This window comes from Mus pahari, chromosome 6 (genome assembly GCF_900095145.1).
Source record: "Mus pahari chromosome 6, PAHARI_EIJ_v1.1, whole genome shotgun sequence".
Classification (NCBI taxonomy): domain Eukaryota; kingdom Metazoa; phylum Chordata; class Mammalia; order Rodentia; family Muridae; genus Mus; species Mus pahari.
In genome coordinates, this window is record NC_034595.1 from 6375590 (window position 1) to 6382608 (window position 7019).

The following is a 7019-nucleotide window of genomic DNA, read 5'->3' on the forward strand; positions in this document are numbered from 1 at the left end:
TCACATAATACTAGAATCCTATTTCAAGTTAACCTTCCACAAGGATTTTGTGATGTGACACTGAGATAGGCAAAGCTGTGTTGCGTTTGTTTGTTGGTTTGTTTGTTTTCCCTAGAAATAAGTGATCAGGACTTGGAGTTTTAGCAACTTGGAGTTGCTGCGAACCATGTGGAGGATGCACGAGAGAACGAGGTTAAGTTAAGCTATAGAAAGGGGAAGAGAGAGGCATCCTAGAGAGAGACTTGGCTTCACTACTTCTGCAGAGTTGGCATTCGATATCCTGCTTCATTTCTGCTTCCTCCTCTGTTACTTAACTCTACGCTAAGGCAGTGTAGGTGTCTTCCCTGTTTTGCTTAAGAAAACTGAAATAGAGTAGTTGTCACTTTCATTTGAGAAAGGAAGAAGGGTTGGGTTCTCCTCATGCCAAAGTCAGAAGGTACAACTTGTACTCTGACAGTAGTAGCTCTGAACCTGCCCCAACTTCCTCAGACAGAGAGAGCACACTAATGTGAGAAGTCGGAGCTGTCAAATGTCCTGGCTTTTCTATAGGTTGTTGGAGCTCTGGTGCTATGACTTCTAAGCACCAGGCTCCTACATTCTAACTACTTTTTTCCTTCAATGTTCTCATTCTGACCTTTTTATTCTCCTCCTTAAGTGCCAATAATGATCCACGAAAGTTGTGTTCTATGCTCACCTGTATACTATTTTTTCCCATCCAAACCTAGCCACAGCACATACCTGTGCCTTCATTCTTTCTCACTTAGGATCAGTTTGTCTTACAAGGTTTTTGGCCTCCATAAAAGTTTTCTGAAATTTCTACATAATTCCTAACAGAGTTTGGCTACCCAGAAGCACAGAATATGATGGAGCCAGGTAGGCTTTTCTGGAGCAGTTCGGGAAGATAAGCTGTAAAGAATGAACTTGGTTTTTTACACACATACACACACACACACACACACACACACACACACACACACACAAAATAAAATTAAATTAAATAGTGTGATTTTTAAAACCTAACAAATATTAGGAATATGTAAAGTTCAATAGCATGTCTCATAATCATGTAGAATAAAACCAAAAGAATTTCTTAAACCTAGAAACTTAGACAAAGTTTAATAAAACTTTCTGCTTTGTTTCATTTACTTTACTTGAAGTTTGGCCTATTTTTGGAATAAATGGGTTATGTTTTGCAGGAGAAAGTATAATAACATAAAAACTCGCAATTGGCTGATTTTTTCCTGCTAAACTTTGAAGTTTTATCTCCATTATAGATTTCCTGTAACATTCTCCACTTACGCCATTTCCACTACATCTTTATTTCATTTGCTGGAACAGAAAGTGGAATATAGATCTGTCTATAGCTCCAGAGTAGATGGATGGACAAGCGAAAATAATCTGTCACTGTGTCTTTTTGTGAATGAATCGTTGATATAAAACAGGCCAACCCTGAAAAGAAATGTGCAAATTGAGTCAAATTACAAAATGTATTGTGAGAGGTCCATCCAATACCTTTTCAGGAAAATAATCGAAAACTAAGAAATAGAAATAACAGGAACTTCACCTTCATGTTGAAGGCTGACAACTACAGGCGTGTCTCTAAAGATTTCTTCTTCATATTTAACATCTTGGTTTCTGAATGCTCTCCCCAAAGGGAAATCTTAAAAACATGCTACTAAAAGAAAATACAGACTGAGGTGTGTATTCTGTTGTTAAACAAAAAGAGGTTGATGGGGGATAGCTAGCTCGGCAGTTAAAAGCACTGACTACTCTTCCACAGAACCCAGGTTCCCAGCATCTACATCACCATTAACAGCTGTGTGTAATTACAGTGCCCGCAGGTCCAACACACTCTTCTGACTTTCATAGGCACCAGTAGTGAGTCATAATAACTTGTGCAAAAGGTAAATACACATAAAATAAAATGATAAATCTAAGTAAAATAAAATAAGATAAATGGTATACATGAAATCTGGGAATGGCACAACCATGAAGACCTGAGGTAGGATCTGCAACACCTACATAAAAGTCAGGCAGTGTAGCACACATCTATAAGCCTATGGCTGGTAGTGAGATTAAAGACAGATCAATTCCTGCAGCTCGGTGGGCAACCAGTATAACCTGTCAGTGAGTGCTGGATTCAATGAAAGATGCTGTCTCAAAAATAAGACAGAAAGCAATAGAAGAGGTCCTGGATCATCAACCTTTAGCCCTACTACCACACACACACATATGCTCACATACATGCACTCACCCACACCCACACCCACACCCACACACACACACACACACACACACACACACATACACACACAGTGTACATACTCAAAATGTATGCACACAGAGTATATGAAATCTATATGAATTTTGTATTTATGCTTGAGTCTCAACTGTAAATAATTTATGTCTATACAAGTATTTGAACATATAAAAAGTTAAAAATCCCAAATTTCTCTATTCCAAAGTATTCCAGCTATTATGTATTCAACAGATTCCCTCTTAATAGGCAATGCTTTTATACCTTAGCATCCAAAAGGCACTATCAAGTCATTCTAGCCACTTTACCAATTGGGCATACGGAATATTATATATCTTTCCTTCAAATACCAACACATGAGTGTTTTATATAAATGATTTTTCATGGGGATGGCGAGATGGCTCAGTGGTTAAGAGCAAATCCTACTCTTTCAAAGGATCTGAGTTCAGTTCCCAGTACCCAGGTCAGGAGGCTCACAAGTACCTGTCAGTCCAGCTCAAAGGGATGTGAAGCCTATGGCTTCTTAGCTTACATGAACTCACATGCCCTTAACCATACATAGACACAAGCATATAATTTTAAAATAGCAAAAATAAAATAAATAAGCAATTTGCAGAATATTTGGACAATTCCCACTGCCTCCATGATCACTCTGTCATCCCTTTTCTATGTTTTAGGTCCATCCTCTTTGTTGTTGGATGTGCACTATTGATTTGTTTGTCCTCCCTAGTTTGAGCACACTACTCAAAATTTTTTTTTACACTCATGCACAGGTGTAATTTATCTATTTGTCTTCTTCCTGACTCCAGCTTTCTGTCACAACTTCACAGCATGGTACTTTACTAAACAAATACAGTCTCTCTCCCCAGTTCATTCTGAAAACAACATCAACTACAAACTAACTTTATGCCTCAACAACACATGTGACTATTTAATCACAAGGGCTAAGCACAGACTCAGGAATGACTTGGTAGTGAAATAAAATAACCCGGCTCACAAGGATTTGAAAACCCAGCAGGATCTGTGTCTGCTTGCCACAGTAATTGGCACACAATAGGATCTTGATGAAAAGCAATAAAGGAAATAACGAAAGAAATGGAGTCCTGGTTGCAGGCGATGATTAGTGTGGATTTCCTTTGGTATGAAGTGAGATGCGATTTGAGGTAGAATAGAATGATTAATGAACTGTTTTCGATCCTGCCTAACTTTTAATCTGATAATTATTTTTTTTGCCAATTCTAAAAAAGAAAATTGAATGTCATGATTATACAATAGCTTAGGGATTGGCAATACTATCCATAGCAAGTTATATATCAGTAAAGTGGGACTACAAAGAAAGGTATTCATGAGGAATGTATAAGTCATCATATTAAACAATTAGTGAAGTCATTTTAAAAGTTACTTTCTCTAAGGGATTAAGAAGCATTGATTAAATAGCCTTCTAAAAGGAGGGTGAAAGAGGACCACATAAAGTGTAAGCTGATACTTAGATTATTTAGTAACAGTATAAATCATTTTGAAATGGCTTTATGTTTTTGAAAAGATGCTGCAGTGAAAATGAGTGAAGTTCTAAATGAGCTAAATTGATTTAAGAAACATTTCATGATCTCGTGTAGCTATATATGTGAGAGCAGTGGTAGATTTCAATTCTCAGTGTTTCATTAACAGTTTTCATTATTGCTGCCATCATACTAAATGCCTCTTTCGTGTCTCACATCCTTCGCAGCAGAGTGGGGCTTATACTTAAAGACTGGAGGTGTGCCTTTGTCCTTGATGTACAAGTCACCCGAGGGATATATAGCATCAGACTTTCTTAACTTTCCCTTGCCTGCAATATGATTTTTAAGACATAGGAGTTTATTTGCCAAAAGCTAATCAACTATAAGCCTCAGTTCCACTCAGTTGAAGGGTACCAATGCCAAGCCATTAGTGAGAACCTAATACTACATTCACAAGGTGATAAGGGTTTTGTAAAGTTTACAGAAGTAAGGCATTCTAGATACAGAAAAACAATTTGTTTCAAGTGTCATTTCTCCTACAAAACTTCTGCCACCAAAATAGCCAGAACAATTTTGGATTCTAGATACAAAGAAGTTTAATTAAAAGTATAAATATATATTTATTGAGGTATATATATATATATATATATATATATATGTGTGTGTGTATGAATGTGTTTGTAACACAGCTACAGCCATAGCCACAACTGTTTATAATTAAGCTTTTAGTGATACATAAAAGTATAGTAAAGTATTAAAATATTTCTAATTTCTAACATGCTAATTCAGCCAATTTGTAATGTAAAGATTCAGGACCAGAGAATACTACAGTATAAATATGCCTTTTCACACCCATTAAAAGGGCTACATATGAGTAGAGGAAAATGAAATATTAGAACCAGAATTGAGTTTATGGAAAAAAAAAACTTTTTCCAACCAATATTTGTGCAAAATTATGGACTAAGGACCAAGTTAACATCAAAGTTGAATTCAAACACACAATTCTTCACTTATTGTGAATAATTTGGCAAATTTGTCTGACACAATTATGAACAGACTTTTGGCTTTTTATTCATTGGCGGAATCCGTTGAACTTCAGTGTGTGATTGTTTGTAAACACTTCTCTATAGTAGTAAAAGAAGAGTAAGGACTTTGAATCATTATCTGAAACTCAAGAGACATTTCCAAACTTTGAAAATAATGCTAAGAACATTATATTACTTATGATGTGTTTAAAGCTGAAACTTTTCAAAACTTACCAATAATAGAGAAAAATGTTGAAACATTGTAATAGACATTATCTGTTTAGTCTTATTGGAAATTAATAATTTCTTAAAATCATTGAAATTTCAACTGATTTCAAAAAGTTAAGAAATTATTATAAAAATATCTGTTTTTTCCATTTTGTGAAGAATATGATTTGTCAGCCTTTGAAAATCATCACACTGATTTTTTTTGTCTCACTCAAGATAAAGGCTAATTGCCCAATCCCATACTATACCATTTTACTTAAAGAGAGGCTCCCAATTTTTGGAACCTTGTATGTGCAAGACCAACAAAACCTTGATCTGCTCAAAAGAAGGAGGAAAAGACAAGAAATAATCTCTTTTTGGTGAAGTCCTGTCCCCTTCACATACTCAGCCCATGTCGCAGAATATGAAAACTTTCTGGTTTTGAATCTTTAAACAGCTGCTACCCTTTCTGTCCTTACCCTTTAAAGACTTTCCCTCGGAAACTTAAAATTCAGTGAAACTTAGATACCCAACCTCACCTGGTACTCCAATGGTGTATCTGATCAAAGGAACCCTCAGGCATGTAGCTAGACAAGCCAAAGTTTTGTGTGTGTGTGTGTGTGTGTGTGTGTGTGTGTGTGTGTGTGTGTGTGTGTGTGTGTGTGTGTGTGTGTGTGTGTGTGTGTGCGTGTGTGTATTTATATACAAACATATTGTTTAAATGTCATTTTTTTTAGCTAATTATTTTGAGTGGTTGTTTTCTTTGCATGTATGTCTGTGTACCATGTGATTGCCTGGGGTCAACAAGGGCCAGGAGAATGTGCTGGATAACTAGGACTAGAATACAAGCAGTTGTGAGCAGTCCTGTGGCTGATGAAAACCAAACCCAAGTCCTCTGGAACAGCAGACATTGTTCTTAATCATTAAGCCATCTTTCCAGTCCCTATATCAGTATGTTTAAAATGCTTCTATAGCACATACAAGGAGACGCCCTTGGAATATCTCTAAGACATTTATTAAGGAATAGATATGTACATACCCACAGTATGCTGACCAGCTTCCCTGCACGTTTTAAAAGAAGAAGGTAAATTTGGGGGTTGATTTGGTCCATTTCATCCCAAATTTCAACTCTGTAAACTCCTAACATTCTTGTTTCCTGAGACACTGGCTCTGTTTTTCTCTCTTTAAAGGTATAGATTATAGAAAATGAGGAGGAGAAATGAAAACATGAATTGTAAGGAAGTTTCATAAACAATCTCACTCAGCTCCTTACCTAGTTTAAGCTTCAGCAGAAAAGCCAGGCTCCCTTACAGGCATGAATGTAAACTCAGCATTGAGAGGCTGAGTGTTCTGTTACCATAAATATGCTGGTATAGAATTATTATTTCCTCAAACTAAGTTGGTTTCTTTATTATTACCTCAGTATCATCCACATTTCTTTGTGTGCATTCATACTTATATGTCTGTAGCTCTACTTGTACTTACTTAAATATGTGTGCACGGGTTAAAAAAGTCAACCATGATTACTGTTAGGAAGATATCCACTTTTTAAAAACAAAACAAAACAACAACAACAAAAACGAAAACTGTAGGGAACTAAAAAGAGGGGTTCTGGGGAAGACAGAGAAGGGAAAGACCCACACCCCGCCAGTGTTCCACCTATTTTTTGGTCAGTCAGGTGTGTGAGAGCTGCCATCACTTTCCAATCATCCCCAGGTGGTCATCTAAGACTCTGACCCACTCTTCAGGGGGTGGCAAAGGGGCAGCCCTTCCTGGGAGCCCTGGTGCTACTTTGCTAAAGCCACCGAGGTTATGGGAGAGAGGGATGGGGGAAGAGGTTCCCCCGCACTGACAAGAGTGAGCATAGTGAGTCTTGACTGGAGCAGAGACTATGGTTTTAGAGCTTTATTATAGAAAGACAGGGAGAAAGAGAGAAGGTAGAAGAGAGAGGGGGGAAATATGGGGGGGAGGGAAGGCTAAAGAGAAAGAGAGTAAGTGGGAGAGAGGAGAGGAGAGGAGAGGAGAGGAGAG